The following is a 17,795-nucleotide window of genomic DNA, read 5'->3' as shown; positions in this document are numbered from 1 at the left end:
ACATCTTTGGACTGTGGGAGGAAACCAGAGCACCAGGAGGAAACCCACGCAGACACTAGGGAGAATGTGCAAACTCCACAAAGTTACCCGAGGGTGGAATTGAACCCGGATCCCTAGCGCAATGAGGCAGCAGAGCTAACCGCTGAGTCACCGTGCTCTACTTTTCACCATAACTCTCTGCTTAGTCAATTGTGGATCACCCAATAATATTAGGCATACAATCACATGGAAAACAAGAAATCTATTTAAAAACACAAAAAAATCAAACTCTGCAAAAATTATGAGGGCCACAAAAATGTCAAAGTCCAACCATGCTTGGGAGATTATCAATAGAATCTGAAACAACTCATTTTCCTGGATAAAAACTGAAATAACTGTGGATGCTGTAAATCAGGAACTCAGCGGATTTGGCAGCATCTGTGAAGGAAAAAAAGAGAGTTAACATTTCAGGTCTGTTGACCGGAACCAAAACGTTACCTCTGTTTTTCCGTTCACACATGCTGCCAGACCTGCTGACAAAAACAGAAATTGCTGTAAAAGCTCAGCAGCTTTGGCAGCATTTGTGGAGAGAAATCACAATTGGAATTAGGTTGTGGTTTGGTTCTTTCTCTTACATGTGTACAACATGGGTCATTTATTTTTAGTTTGGGTTTTACAATTTGAGTTGGTGTCGTGTGACTTTTCTGAGTGTCTGAAGGTGATAATTAACTTTCTGTAGAAATGGTGATTTTTTTTGTTTTATTTGTTAGAACAGTTTGTGAGAGCTACTTTGGCAGCATTAAATTTTCTTTGTATCAGAGATAATAGGAGCTGCAGATGCTGGCGAATCCGAGATACCAAGGTGTGGAGCTGGATGAATACAGCAGGCCAAGCAGCATCCTAGGAGCAGGAAAGCTGACATTTCGGGCCTAGAGCCTTCATCAGAAAAATTAATTTTTCTTTCTGAATAAGGGCCTAGGCCTGAAACGTCAGCTTTTCTGCTCCTAGGATGCTGCTTGGCCTGCTGTATTCATCCAGCTCCACACCTTGGTATCTCTCTAATTTTTCTTTGTTTACCTTAGGATGTTTCACGCCTTAGTAAAGGAAAACATTGTGCTTGAAGGTCCGTTAGAAATTTCTGTTATGGTTTTCCTAAGCGTAGGAAAATCCTCATAGTTTAGAGAGAGCTGTTTCCAATTTTGCTTTTCTTTTCTATCAGCTCGTTGAAGCCCTTTGAGAGGAATAATTATCCAGAACAGTACACCTGGGAAGGGGAGAATATAATAAGTTTACCTTAGAGTAGGGAGTTAGTGATAGTAGCAAATCAAAAGTGTTGGGATAAAAGCTGAAGTGTGTATCTGAAGTTAAGTGCCTTTAAGAACAGGTGTATGATAGTTCCACAGACAAACTATCAGCATTTCCAGTTTAGGAATTAAATACACAGTCACCTTAACCCTATCAAAGTATTAGGAAGAGATGTATTTTTCCCTGGTGGAAGTACTATACAAGGAGTGGTTTTAGGAACTGTACAATGAATGTTTTTATTTTGGAATTTGTAAGTGTTTTGGGATTAATAGAATAATACTTCTGCGTGTAAGAATCTTTGAATTTGAAAGATAACTAAATAATTTGGTTTATTATATATTTTTCTTAATTTTTCTGGTTAATAAACTTGTTTTAAAACAAAATCTGTAACATTGTGTACTTATACTTTAATGAGAGACAACCTTGTTAAAACTAAAACAAAACAAAATACGATCTATCAAGCCAGATTTCAGTTTTGCCAATATCCATGCTTTGGTGTTGAAGATTTAGCAAGTTTGGAAAGATTCTTTCAATGGTTATCTTAGGGACTGATGTGACATGAGTACAAAGCTGCTTTGGCACTTTGTGGGTTGCCAGTCCAAGCCTTAGACTCATTGTGGCAGGGATGTTTGGCATTGCGTGCCGTCTATGATGTGGAACTCCAGATCTTCATTGTTGTAATGGCAGAATATAGAGCAGAGGTTCCTTCGGATGCTGTCTACAGACATCTGAAGGTGTCAGGACACTTGTCAGGACAGGCTAATAGGATAGTTAAGAAGGCATGCAGGACACTTGTGTTTGTCAATCATTGCATAATTTATCAGAACAGGAAGATTCTGTTCACACTGTACAAGGTTTTGTTGACGCTGGTTTGTTACAGCTGTACAAAACTTTAGTTGGGCCACAGCTGGAGTACTGTGTGCATGTCTGGTCATTGCTGTATGGGAAGATATAAATAGGAAGCACTGGAGAAGATGCAGAGGAGATTCACCAGGTGGTTGACTAAGATGAAGCATTTTAGCCATGAAGAGAGGCTGGATAGGTTTGTGTTCTTTTTGTTAGAGCGGAGATGGCTAAGCAGGATTTTGCTTGAGGTGTATAAGATTATCAGGGGCATGGACAGGGTGAATAGGAAGCAGCTGTTCCCCTTAGTTGAAGGATTAATAACGAGGGGGCATAGTTTCAAGGTGAAAGGCAGGAGCATTGGAGGGGATTTGAGGAAAGAGCTTTTCACCCAGACAGACATGAAAATCTGGAATGCACTACGAGACAGGGAAATAGAGCTGGGAAACATCACAAATTGTAATAAGTACTTGGATGAGCTATACATATCAAGTGCTGGGAAGTGGAATAGTGTGGTACCATCATAAAATCTTAACCTTACTTTTGACGGCTTCATTTTCAAATCACCATGTTACATCACTTCACATCAGACTGAAGATCATGATGTAGCTTGACACCCCAGCATCTATGCGGCACTTTAATGACCCGATATTCTCACAATGGCCGGAATCCTTGAAGTCTTTGTACAACTGCATAATATAGAAGGAAACAGCATCCTCATCAAAGCTAGTAGGAACGGCAAACACCAGCAACTGCTGCACAGTCTCCTGAAGGAGAAATATCCAGGTGAAGATCCACCAAGGAGATAGAACATAGAACATTACAGCACAGTACAGGCCCTTCAGCTCTTGATGTTGTGCCGACCTGTCATACCGATCTCAAGCCCATCTAACCTACGCTATTCCATGTACATCCATATGCTTATCCAATGACGACTTTGTACCTAAAGTTGGCGAATCTACTACCATTGCAGGCAAAGCGTTCCATTCCCTTACTACTCTCTGAGTAAAGAAACTACCTCTGACATCTGTCCTATATCTTTCAGCCCTCAATTTAAAGCTATGCCCCCTCATGCTCACCGTCACCATCCTAGGAAAAAGGCTCTCCCTATCCACCCTATCTAACCCTCTGATTATTTCATATGTTTCAAATAAGTCACCTCTCAACCTTCTTCTCTCTAATGAAAACAGCTTCAAGTCCCTCAGCCTTTCCTCATAAGACCTTCCCTCCATACCAGGCAACATCCTAGTAAATCTCCTCTGCACCCTTTCCAAAGCTTCCACATCCTTCTTATAATACGGTGACCAGAACTGTACGCAATACTCCAAGTGCGGCCGCACCAGACTTTTGTACAGTTGCAGCATAACCTCATGGTTCCGGAACTAGATCCCTCTATTAATAAAAGCTAAAACACTGTATGCCGCCTTAACAGCCCTGTCAACCTGGGTGGCAACTTTCAAGGATCTGTGAACATGGACACCGAGATCTCTCTGCTCATCTACACTACTAAGAATCTTACCATTAGCCCTGTACTTTGCCTTCTGGTTACTCCTACCAAAGTGCATCACCTCACACTTGTCTGCATTAAACTCCATTTGCCACCTCTCAGCCCAGCTCTGCAGCTTATCTATGTCTCTCTGCAACCTACAGCATCCTTCGTCACTATCCACAACTTCACTGACCTTAGTGTCGTCTGCAAATTTACTAACCCATCCTTCTACGCCCTCATCCAGGTCATTTATAAAAATGACAAACAGCAGTGGACCCAACACCAACCCTTGCGGTACACCACTAGTAACTGGTCTCCAGGATGAACATTTCCCATCAACTACCACCCTCTGTCTTCCAATTTCTGATCCAAACTGCTATATCTCCCACAATTCTATTCCTCCGCATTTTGTACAATAGCCTATTGTGGGGAATCTTATCGAACGCCTTGCTGAAATCCATATACACCACATCAACCGGTTTACTCTCATATGAAGAACAGGGAAGCATGAATGCACCTAGGATATTACAGATGTCTTTTCAACAGCCCTTCATATCCAATGAGTGTGAGGAAGGAATTTCAAGTTCACTTCAATAACGACCTCATGTTGAATATCAATTTATTGCTTTAGTTGCAAAATATGCAATCAGAATAGAGTGTTGCAAAGCTGCAGCAAAGCATTTCTACAGTCAGAGACAAAATAAAAACCGAAAGAGCTGCGGATGCTGTAAATCAGGAACAAAAACCAAGTCTGGCAGGTCTGGCAGCATCTGTGAAGGAAAAAACAGAGTTAATGTTTCATATCCAGTGACCCTTCCTCAGAACCTTCCTACAATCAGAGACACAGGAATGCTGAGAGCACTAAAAACAAAAATTAATAAAGAAGCAAGCCACAATTTTAAGAAAATAGTTAACAGAAATTGGAAGCTGCTATTCCCCTACCAACCCCTCTTCAGTTGATAGAGCATGTGGAAATTGTTTCATATACAATGACAGAATAATGAAATAGAAACAGATATGAGGAGCAAGTACAAGTCACTGCGCTTTTATCTCTTTTGGGAGCCGACTGCTTCAATGTAATTTTTTATTTATTCATGAGATGAGGGCATCAGTGGGTAGGCCAGCATTTACTGCCCATCGCTAATTGCCCAGAGGGCAGTTCAGAGTCAACCACATTGCTGTGGGTCTGGAGTCACATTTAGACCAGACCAGGTAAGGATGGCAGTTTCTATCCCTGAACCAGATGGGTTTGTCCTGACAATTGACAATGAGTCCATGGTCATCATTAGTCACTTTATTCCAGAATTTTATTGAATTCAGAATCCACCATTTACAGTGGCAGGATTCAAACCCAAGTCCACCAGAACATCACCTGCGTTTCTGGATTAACAGTCCGGCAATTATACCACTAGGCAACTAAAGCAATAAATTGATATTCAACATGAGGTCGTTATTGAAGTGAACTTGAAATTCCTGCCTCACACTCATTGGATATGAAGGGCTGTTGAAAAAGACATCTGTAATATCCTAGGTGCATTCATAGTTCACTGTTCTTCATGTGAGAGTAAACCAGTTGATGTGGTGTATATGGATTTCAGCAAGGCGTTCGATAAGATTCCCCACAATAGGCTATTGTACAAAATGCGGAGGAATGGAATTGTGGGAGATATAGCAGTTTGGATCGGAAATTGGCTTGCTGAAAGAAGACAGAGGGTGGTAGTTGATGGGAAATGTTCATCCTGGAGACCAGCTACTAGTGGTGTACTGCAAGGGTCGGTGTTGGGTCCACTGCTGTTTGTCATTTTTATAAATGACCTGGATGAGGGCGTAGAAGGATGGGTTAGTATTATACCACTTCTGTGACTAGATGAACCATGGGGATTGTCACCAAAATTAAGCTGCATTATTGAAGCAACTGCTGAGCTTGTGCATCCAGAATAGTTCAGCAGCTTGTTGCAGTGACGTGGAGGCTTCCCAAAGTGGTCATTGTCCTGCTTCCATAAGAAAGACTGAGGTATGTGATATTATCCATTTGTGTGTTTTCATGCAACATTGTGAGTAGAACTCTACCATGAATGCTGTGAAGCGTTGGCTTCTAGTATTTGATATTGGATGTAATTGGCAAATGGGAACTTCAGGTTCCATGTTTAACTTCCTTTTTCTCATGATACCTGTTTAGGTGACATAACAAATCAGTGCAAACAATGAGGTGTTCATGGCTGCTTAGGGCATAATGTATAATCTACATGCCTGGAAAATGAGTGATCTGCCCATTAAGTGTAAATTGAAACCAACATTATTTAATTTGAGGAAGGGCTAGTGTAAAAGTTATTGTTAAAGAATGAGTAATCTGGTGACCCAAGTTTATGTTCTGGGGCAGAAATTGGCCATGTGGCTCCTCAGGGTTTTTCAGCCATTCAATAGGATCATGGTTGATCCAACATTCCTCATGCCCACTTACTTGACCCTTTCCCCAAACACTTTATCCCTCTCCTGATCAAATATCTATCTATTCAGCCTTAAATATTCTGAGATTCTGCCCCCATAGCTGTCGATGCATAGGATTTCCAAAGACTCACAACCCTCTGAGAGAAGAAATTTTTCCTCATATCAGTCTTAAATTGGTGCCCCTTTATTCTGAGATGATGCCCTCTGAACCTTGTCTCTTCCATGGGGAGAAACATCCTCTCAGCATTTACCCAGTCAAGCTCCTTATATGTCTCAATGAGATCACCTCTCATTCTTCTAAACTCCAGTGAGCAGAGTCTCAACCTGTTTAACCCTTGTTCATGAGACAGTCCCTCCATACCAGGATAACTCCACTCAGTTCAAAGGTCATGAGAGATGGGCAGTAAATAGCCAGTGATGCCCATGCTCCATGAAATAATTTTTTAAAATTGCAATTGTCACTAGCAGGGCTTCAAAATCCAAAACTTTCACTCTGCTCCCAAAGAAAGAAACTTGCTTTTCTCATTTTGCCCACCATTTTTGCAGGAGCAGCAGGAGCCGTGAGACCGAGGACCAGGGGACTACTGGGAAGGTTAATTTCCCACTTAAAAACTTACCTCGTGGAATCAGGGGCCTTCGTTTTTGCAGCAGCAGCGAGAGCAGTGAGAGCGAGGACCAGGGGGCTGCCGAGACGGTAAATTCTTCATTTTGGCAGCGGAGCTGAGTGGGAGCGGTCGAATTGCTCTCTCGGAAGGTGAGTGAACGGATACATTTGCTCACTAGCTAAACCCGAGACACTACACGTGTCGGGTCTCCCACCCGCCCTCCTCCTCTAACTGAAAAAAAGTCTCTGTGGTGTGTTGATAAGGTAAGGATTTTCTTTTTCTTTTTTTTAAATCATGTGCTGATAAGTAGAGTGATTGGTAAAAAAAAATTCATTTCATTTATCTATTATTTGATATTACAATAGGATTAAGTTAAGCCTAAGAGTAAAAATGGCAGGAGATCCCAGACCCGTGTTATGCTCCTCTTGCTCATTGTGGGAGCTCAGGGACACGGCTGATGTCCCTGAATCCTACACATGCAAGAAGTGTGTTCAGCTGCAGCTCTTGCTAGACCGCATGACGGCTCTGGAGCTGCGGATGGACTCATCCGCGATGCTGAGGAAGTCGTGGATAGAACGTTTAGCGAATTGGTCACATCGCAGATTAGGATTGCTGAGGGAGAAAGGGAATGGGTGAGCCAAAGGCAGAGGAAGAGCAGAAAGGCAGTGCAGGTGCCCACTGTGGTCATCTCCCTCCAAAACAGGTATACTGTTTTGGATATTGTTGGCGGAGATGATCAATACACATTGCGAAAGCCAGGGTTTCTGTGAGAATAACCATCCTGATGGTGTGATGACCCTGCCAAATTCTGGGAGCTTGTACAATTTCTGTATTCAATCATTCATGTTGATACTGAACTATGTTGCAGGGAGTTTAATGTGCATGTCATACTGAAATAAATCACAGGAAATTAATAAAACACAAAAGAGAAATTATGAATAAATGGAAATTGAATTTTTGATTCATTGTTGTCAGAAATACCTCGGTGCAGTGAAAAGTTTTGTTTTTTGTGCAGTAAAGGCAGATCATAACGTACAAGGACGTACAGATCATAGGGTGTTTAGACAGAGTGAGGCATACAAGGTTACAACTGCACAGGAGGTGCACAAAGCAAGATCAACATTAGATTTGCAATTAGAGAGGCCCATTCAACAATCTAATAACAGCGAGGAAGAAGCTGTTCTTGAGCCTGTGTGTTTAGATTTCTGTAACTTCACCAGGCGAAAGAGGTTGGAATAGAGAATAATAGGGTGAGAGCGGACTTTGATGATGTTGGCTGCCTTTCTGCACCAGTGAGAAGTGTTGAAGTCGATGGTTGGAAGGTTGGATTTCGCAATGGTCTGGGCTGTGTGCACAACTTTCTGTAGTTTCTTATGGTCCTGGGCAGAGCAGTTGTTGTACCACGCCATGTTGCACCCAGATAGAATGTTTTCTATGATGCATCTGTTAAAGTCGGTGAGTATCCTTATGGACATGCTGAATTTCCTTCGCATCCTGAGGAAAAAGAGGCATTGTTGTGCCTTCTTGAATGTCGTATCTATGGTGCATCCGGACATATTGTTGGTTATTGTTACCCCTAGGAATGTGATGTCCTGATCCCTCTCCACCTCGGCAGCATTGATGCAGATAGGGCCGTGTCCTCCCACTTTCTTCCTGAAGTCAACACTATCTATTTGCTTCTGAGATCTGAGTTAAAATAAGAATAAAATGACAACACTTCCTTCCCATTAACAGGCTTACCTATCTCTGTAAGTGTGTCACTCTTTTGCTCATTTGATTTCTTACACATTTTCGTTTGTGTCTTTATTTCAGCATGTTGCTTGTTTTCTCTTTGACCAGACCTTTTTTCTATGTGTCTCAAACACTTATTTCCTTGTGCACTGTTCTTCGCCCCCTCCCCTTCCCTGATCTCCTATTAATGGAAAGAAAATTGGCTTTGTATTTGGAATTAAAGCAAAAGAGTAAGTAGCCATATATTTGGACAAATAATTATTTGTTTAAAAAGTAACGAAAACACACAAATCCCAAAGAGCCCAGTGCCAGTTGAATCACCATTCATGATTGCCTTAGGTAAAACCTTAATTAGAGTCAGAGTCATCAGCTTAGAAACAGGCTCTTTGGCCCATCAAGAAGTGATGTAAAGGAGTGATGAAGACAGAGTGGTAGATGTTGCCTATATGAACTCAGTAAGGTGTTCGACAAGCCATACATCATTTGACATCAAGATGTCCTTTTAAAGGACATTCAAGCAGGGCATGTTTGGCTTAGCCTCTGAGAAAGTTTAAAAAGTTATCAATTGGTGAGAAAGTGGAATTGATAACAGCAAGTGGGAAACCTCAGCACAAAGCAAGATATGAACTTTGCAAAGGAGTTTGAGATTCTGTGAGTTTGTCAACTTTTATGAATCACAGTGTGAACACCTTGGAGTAGTTTGACAAAAGGCATTTCTCTCTAGCAAGGAGGAGGATGCTCCTAAGACGCTGCATGGCCTGCTGTGTTCGCACCTTGTTATCTCGGATTCTCCAGCATCTGCAGTTCCTATTATCTTCGATGAGAACAGTTACCTATTTTGACATTGCAGCAACTCAGCTAATGTGGTGCAAGGCAGCTCAAGCAGCAAATGTTCCCATCTCTGGTCTAACAATGCAGAAAGGGGGAAGTCATTCCAGGAGGCTGAGCCACAAGGAGGTGACCTGCAGCAAGAAACTGTATCATCTGCAGTGTAGCAAGTGGTGTGGGTGTGACAGCAAATGACAGATAACTGGCTACAAAATGATCCTGTCCACATCCAGAATGACATGAGTCAAGAAACATTTATAACTTAGATGAAAGTGAACTGTTTTACCATCTTTTGTCAGATTGCTTCCTGATGTTTAAATGTGTAATGGTGGAAATTAGAGCAAGGAACATGCCACCGTTATGGCCAGTGCCAACGTGGACGGAATCAAAATGCAATGACCTCTGAGTTTGCATTCCAAGAAACCACACGGTTTTGCAAATGTCAAGATATCACTCACATAGTGTGAAGCCAACAAAACCACCTGTATTTTGATGTAGAGCATATTTGTAGGCAGACTGGGTTATGGATGGGCCTCCTCAGCAGCAACAAATCTCTGTTTTCTATCAGTTAGCCAATCATTTATTCTATTACATTACCCACAACACCATGGGCTCTCATGCAGCCTTCTGTGCAGTACCTTATTGAACACCTTTTTGGAAATCCAGATATACAATATCAACTGGTTTCGCATTTTGTATTCTGCTCGTTAGCTCCTGAAAGAGTTATAAGAAATTTGTCAGACATGATTTTTGCTTTATGAAGACTTGCTGACTCTGCTTGAATGTATTTCTAATCCTGTTTTCTCAGCTTCCAAATGGCCATATATCCATTATATATATAAAGAATGTTTAAAAGACACACTGAATCTCTCTTTGAAGGGTGGCAGAAATGGCTTCCATGGCTGGAAGGAGCTGGCTACCAATTATTCTTCATTGTGATAACATGTCCACCAAACTGGATCATGCTTTGAGTCCCAGTGTCTTAATGATGAGGTAAAATGGTAGCAAAGAAGAAATATAAATAAATAAATCATGCAGTCAGGATCCAACTATCTCACAAAACAACTTGCCTCATGTGCCCAGCGCTCTGTGAGTCATGAATCTGCCTGTCCAATCTCATGAAAATACATGGCAAAAACTTGTGATCCTGAATGGACATCATCCTCAAATTCAGGGACAGCAATCAACACAGCGCAATATTGTATGGACGAGTGACATTTATATAAATGTCATCATTGGGGCCATTGAATAGATAAAGTAAAGACTAGAACAGTGTGGTTCCAGCAGCATCATGCAACACTTAAACCAAACCCCCATGTTTGTGACAAAAACTCCAGAGCTTCCTTAGTTTCAATCTAACATTACAATATCCAAGACAACCTTATAGAGAACCATCAACAAAGTATCAAAGATAACAAAGTGTAGAGCTGGATGAACACAGCAGGCCAAGCAGCATCAGAGGAGCACAAAAGCAACAAAGTGTCAAATGCCATTTTTCCAACCTGGGCAATTGTTTGGGACACACCTTCTGTAGTTTGAAGAAGATTTAACAGGAGTAGCTGATCTGGCAGTTATGAGGAAGGTTCACAGGACCCAAGACATTAACTCTGATATCTCTTCACAGATGCTACCAGACCTGCTGCTTTTCCAGCAGCCTCTGCTTTTGGTAGCTGATCTTGGTAGCTTATTATTGTCACATGTACCTTGTGAAAAGTATTATTTTGCATGCAGTACAGGCAGATCGTAACATACAACGTGCGTTAAAGTATTAAACAGAGTGAGAGATTCAGAATCTTTCAAACATTCTTTAGATGCTATCTGGGAAGCACGGGTGTTTGAATGCTGCGAAGACAGGATTTAGAAATACATTCGAACAGAGTCAGCATGGCTTCATAAAGGCAAAATCACATCTGACAAATTTGTTACAATTCTTTGAGGAGGTAATAAGCAGGATAGACAATACAAAACCAGTTTGTTTTGTATATTTTGGATTTCCAGAAGGTGTTATAGCTGCAGAGAAGGCGCACAAAGAGCGAGATCAACATTAAATTTGAAATTTGAGGAGTCCATTCGGAAGTCTAATAACAGTGGGAAAGAAGCTGTTCTTGAATGTGTTGGTGCATGTGTTTAAGCTTTTGTATCTTCTGTCTGATGGAAGAGATTATAACCAGGGTGTGAGGGGGCTCTGATTATGTTGGCTGCCTTTCTGAGGCAGCAGGAAGTACAGATGGAGTCAACGGATGGAAGATTGGCTTACGTGATGGTCTGGGCTGTGTTCATAACTCTCTGTAGTTTCTTACTGTCCTGGGCAGAGCAGTTGCCTTACCACGCTGTGATGCATCTGGATAGAATGCTTTCTATGATGTATCTAAAGAAGTTGTTGCGGGTCCTCATGGACATCCCAAATTTCCTCAGCCTTCCGGGGAAGTAGAGGCATTGCTGTGCTTTCTTGACAGTTACATGAAGGTGACAGGACCAGGACAGTATTGTTGGTGATCATCCCTCCTAGGAACTTGATGCTCTTGACCATCTCCACCTCAGCACCATTGATGTAGACAGGAACATGCCCTCCACCTTGCCTCCTGAAGTCAATGACGAGCTTGTTTGTCTTGCTGACAATGAGGGAAAGATTGTTATCTTTACATCATGCCACCAAGCACTCTGCCTCTTCCCTGTATTATGTTTCATCATTGTTTGAAATCCTGTCAATGCGGTGGTGTTGTAAGCGAACTTATAGATGGGGATAGGACAGGATCTGGCTACACATTCAGGTGTGCACAGGAATTTCAGTAAGGGGATGAGTACGCAGCCTTGAGGGGTGCCAGTGTTAGGGATTGTTGTGGAGGAGGTGCTGTTGCTTATTCTCACAGATTGCAGTCTGTGGGTCAGGAAGTCAAGGATCCAGTTGCAGAGAGTGGAGGACAGACCTACTTTGGAGATTAGTTTCATTGGAATTATAGTGTTGAAGGCAGAGCTGTAGTCAATGAGTCGAGCCCTATGTAGATAGGGCTTGTTATCCAGATGCTCCAGGGATGACCGTAGGGCCAAGGAAATGGCATCTGCCAAAGATATCCTCATCAATATTGGGTCTTTGAGAGAGAGAAGTTGCTGCTGAGGAATGAAAACTGCTAAACACATTCCACATAAGTAGGAGGTGGAATATTTGACTAAATAGGGTGGTGACTGAGTTTGGAGCATTATTTGAAAACAGGCTACGTTTTACATGTGTAGAATTGATGAGATTGAAGTGATTGCAGATCTAGTGTAGAACAGGTGATGACACTGGAATCTTCCATAAACTGAAGATCATGTGTGTCCACTGAGGTCAGTTTAGGCTTGGCATGGAGGAAAGCAAAGTTAAAGAGTTCTCCACCTGCATTGTATTTAATACTGATACCAGAGAATAACAAGAGTAGGATAGTTCATCACTGGGACAATACAAATTATTTGGAATACAAATGCAAACTATGTTGTGATAAAACCATGCAAATAATAATATTTCTTGAGAATCCTCACTCATCTTTGCAGTTTAATTGGATGTGATTATTAAAAATGAAATGAAGAGTGAGGCATATATTTAGGACTGATTACAGCACTCCACACCATATCAATCTTACAAACAACATCAAAGTACTTTATATACACTTACATGAAATAATTGAGAGAAGACAGAGGCAATCGTGACAAACATTGCTGTTATTCCTCAGAAGTTTAGAAAAGAGGCAGTCACATTTCCAGTCTGAACAAAAGACCATAAGTTATAGGAGCAGGCCATTCAGCCCATCAGGCCTGCTGCCTTTCAATGAGATTATGACTGACCTAATAATTCTCAATTCTGCTTTCCTGCCTTTTCCCTTTGATTGCCTTACCGATTAGATATCTATCTATCTCAGCCTTGAATAAACGTTATGATCCAGCCTCCACAACCCTTTGTGGTAAAGAATTCCACAGATTCACTACCCTCTGATGGAAGAAATTGCTTCTCATCTCTGTCTTAAATGTACAAACCCTTATTCTGAAGTTATGTGCTCTGGTCCTAGATTCTCCGACAGGGTGAAACAAACTTTGCTCATCTACCCATGGGATAGTGTAGGGGGTAGGGCGCTTAGATTAGTTCACAGGTTGGCACAACATTGAGGGCCAAAGGGCCTGTTCTGTGCTGTGTTGTTCTATGTTCTACCCTGTCAAATAGCCAAAGAATCTTTTCTGTTTCAGTAAGGCTGCTTCTCATTCTGCTATAATCCAATGAGCAGAAGCCCAATCTATCAACTTCTTCTCATCTAATTTCAGCCTAATGAACAGTCTGGATTACATCCAATGCCATTATATGTTTCCTTAGATAAGGAACCCAAAACTGTTCACAGTATCCCTGCTGAGGTATGAGAAGTACCTTGTAGCATTTTAGCAAAGCCTCCCTAATTTTTTGGTCCATTCCCTTTGAAATAAAGGCCAACTATCCATTTGCCTTCCCTATTACCTGATGAATCTGGATGCTAGCATTTTTCTGATTCATGGATGAAGGCTCCCATATCCCTCTGTTCTGTAGCTTTCTGCAGTTTTTCTCCATTTAAATAATATTCAGCTCCTCTATTCTTCCTGCTAAAGTGCATAAGGCATTGTGTAGCAAGACATGGGCAACATTCAGTCTTGGATTTATAAGTATTAACCTGACATAGTCACACAGAATCATATTGAATGAAGCCCCGCTAACAGGTCAGACCCACCAAAGGTGGCAGCACAGTCAAGAGGGTGTAGTCCCACATCGAGTGTTATCCTCAACATTGACTGTGGATCCTATGAAGTCTCAGAGCATGAGGTCAAACATGGTCAAGGAAACCTCTTGCTGCTTACCACAGCATCAGCCTCCCCACCTTGGCTGATGATTCAGTTCTCCTCAGTATTGAATTTCAATTGGAGCATGTACCCACTGTAGGGGGATAAGGCACATAATCTGCTCTGGGTCTGCCCATCAGCAATGATGTCTCAGTAGCACCACTCCTGACTGAGCTGGTTGAGTCCTAAAAGAGATAGCTTCTAGACTGGGCCAGTGATCAGGGAACCAACATGAGGGACAAATATATTTGACCTCATCCATCCCCTACCTGTCAGATTTGCATCAGTCTATGACTGCCAGAGAGATCACTGCACAGTCTTTGTGGAGATGAAGTCTCATTCTCACATTGAGAATACCCTCCACCATGTTGTCTGGCCCTATTACCATGCTACATGGGACAGACGTTAAACAAACCTAGCTACTCAAAAGTGGGAATCCATGAGACTGTGGGCTAGCAACAGGAGCAGAATTGTATTCAACCATTATCTGCAGCCTCATGGCCTGGCATTTACCCCACTTTCCCATTACCACCAAGCCAGGGGATTAATCCTGGTTCAATGGAGAGTGCAGGAGCACATGCCAGGAGCAGCACCAGATACAACTAAAAATGAGCTGTCAACCAAGAGAAACTGAAAACACGACTACGAGCGTGCTAGACTGCAGAAGCAGCTTGTGTTTATCAAAGCTAAGATATTCTGCAACCAATGCATCAGATATAAGGTCTGCAGCTCTGCCACACCCACCCAAGAATGGTGGACAATTAAACAACTCAGTGGAGAATGAGTCTGTTTGGCACAATATCCCCATCTTCAATGATGGAAGAGCTAAGCAAAAAACAAGGCTGAAGCAATCTTCAGCCAGACGTGCTGAGCAGATGATCAATTTTGGTCTCCTTTTAAGGTTTCCACCCACTATCTCAGGTGCCAGTCTTTCAGCTAATCCAATTCACTCCTCACACAATCAAGAAATAACAGAAGGTACTGGACACTGCAAAGGCTGTGGGCCCTGACAACATTCTGGTAATAGTACTGAAGATGTGTTCTCCACAACTAGCTGCACCTAATCAGAAATATGGAAGAGTGCCCAGATATGGCCTGTTCACAAAAAAAATCCAACCCTGTGAGATAGTGCCCAATCAGTCTAATCTCAATAATCAGCAATCTGATGGAAGCGATCACCAACAGTGCTATTGAGTGACACTTACACACCAGTAACTTGCTCACTGACTGTCAGCCAGGCACACTCTGTCCCTGACATATGGGGAAAAGGCAGAAAAATGGGGCTTAGAACTGTTAGATCGGTCATCATCTCATTAAATGGCAAAGCAGGCTCAATTGTCTGCTTCTACGCTTATGTCTTATGGTTTTATAGTCTTATGCTCGTTACAGCCTTGTCCAAAATGGACAAAAGAGCTGGACTCAAGGGAGGGGAGTGAAGATCCCTGGCCTTGACATCAAGGCAGCCTTTGACCTGATGTAGCCTCTAGGAGTCAGAGTCAATGGGAATCAGTGTCATATCTAGCACATAGGGATGATGGTTGTGTTTGTGGGAGGTCAATCATCTCATTTACAGGACATCATCGCAGAGGTCCCTAGGGGAGTATGCTAGGCCAAACCATCTTCAGCTGCATCACAAGGACCTCCCTTCCATCATATGGCCCATGGTAGAAATATTCACTGATGATTGCGTAATGTTCAGCACATTGACAACTTGTCAAATACTGAAGCAGCCTGTGTCCAAATTTAACAAGACTCGAACAACATTCAGCCTTGGACTGATATGCTGCAAGTAAAATTCATGTCACACAATTGCCAGGCACTACCATCTCCAGCAAAAAAGAATTCAGTTATTGTCGCCCAATGTTCATGGTGTTACCATCACTGAATCCCCCAACATCAACATCCTGGGTGTTACCATTGACCAGGAACTCAACCAGATGACCTGCAAGTTTGCCTCCAATCCACTCACCATCCTGACTTGGAAATAAAACACCATTCCTTCAGTGTGACTAAGTCAAAATCATGAAATTCCCTTCCTTAACAGCATTGTGGATTTATCTATACCAGTGGTCAAAGAAGGCGGCTCATCACCGTCCTCCCAACAGCAAGTAGGGACGGGTAATAAATGTTTTTTTCCTGATTAATTAATGGGATGAGGATGTCGCTGGCCAGGTGGCATTTACCGCCCATCTCTAATTGGCCAGAGGGCAGTTCAGAGTCAAACACATTGCTATGGGTCTGGAGTCACATGTCGGCCAGACCAGGTAAAGATGACAGTTTCCTTCCCTCAAGGACAAAATGCCGACCTAGCCAGTGACACTCACATCCCATGAATGATAAAAGATAATTTAAACTATGATAATTGTGGCAGAGGAAAGGCAATGCAGGATTATATTGGACAAAGCAACTCAGTGTGGGACTGTAGAAACCACAGCTTGAGCTGAAAATATAAGAGGATGTGGAACGTAGCAGCCCGGAAATAGACACTTTCACAAACTGAGGAAGTGCCAAAGTGCTTACAAACCATGGAAGTATTATTAAAGTATCGCATTATTAGATACCCCACAGCCAATTTAAGAAAAGGTAAAGCCCCAGAAACAGCACTTTAATGATGTCAGTTAAGGGATGTTTATGAACCAGGACATCATGGATAACTATTGTGAAATATTGACATGGGTTCTTTTATATACTGACATATGCACAGTTTAACGCCATCTCCAGCAGCCCAGCACTGTAATAAAATGTCAGCTTAGAATTTGGCACTCCAGCTTCTTTGGGTTGGGACTTAAATCACAATCCTTAACTCAGAGCTTTGCATGCTACCCACTGAGGCACAACTGCATTATGGAGTGAGGCTGTGTGGGCTGGCTCAGGATCTGGATTTATATATTTGTGCAACCACAGAGCAAGGTTGTCTGTCTTAAAATGGAATCAGATGTGATCTAACTTTTTTTTTATTAATGTTGCTTCATATTATTTTTTAAAGATAGAATGTTACAAAGGACTAAACCTGTAACTATATACCTCAAAAACAAACAATTGGTATTGTGGTCTGGAATTTAATAGCAGCAAAGTCAGAAAGCAGAAATTACTTTTAGGCAATTCATAAAAGTGCATAAAAAGGAAAAGCTCCTAAAACGGAAGTTTCCAGGTTATTTGTGCATTTTAAGTGCATTGTAGGGGTTTGAGTCAGCCTCCAAGCAAGGTTCATGTAGTTATAGCAGAGCTGCCTGGCTCACACTGGGTTAAAGTTTTTTTAATGTGTCTCCCTGAACTGGTTTGTTGTTGCACAAACTTCCTTCTTAATACTTGCATGAGCACAAAAGTGAGAAATTGGCTCAAAGCTATCATTAGAATGTTTGCAGGAACACCATCAATGAATTGCAGAAATCTACTTACGTGAATGCAAATGTGCGTTGAAAAGAACAGTTGTCCACAGCTATTGTAATTCAGTTTATAATTCAAATAACCCTCTCTCAGCACTGTGCCAATCTCACCCAAAATCTCAAGGGGCGGGGGGGGGGCAGAGGGAAAGATACCAGACAAAAATGCATTTGCTGTTACTGATTTACACAGTCAAAGTTGGCCACTTTGTCATTTCTGTTACGAACAACCTGTTATGTGCTTTTAGCGTCTTCTGTTGTGTTTACAAGTTCACAGCAATTGTAACTTAATGTATGTAATGAAAGCTCATGAGTATATCTTTATTGTTGAAGCTTAGGTTTTAAGGTGAA

The sequence above is a fragment of the Stegostoma tigrinum genome, chromosome 1 (assembly GCF_030684315.1).
Source record: "Stegostoma tigrinum isolate sSteTig4 chromosome 1, sSteTig4.hap1, whole genome shotgun sequence".
NCBI lineage: Eukaryota > Metazoa > Chordata > Chondrichthyes > Orectolobiformes > Stegostomatidae > Stegostoma > Stegostoma tigrinum.
The sequence above is the reverse complement of the archived record's forward strand: the minus strand, read 5'-3'. Positions refer to the sequence as shown.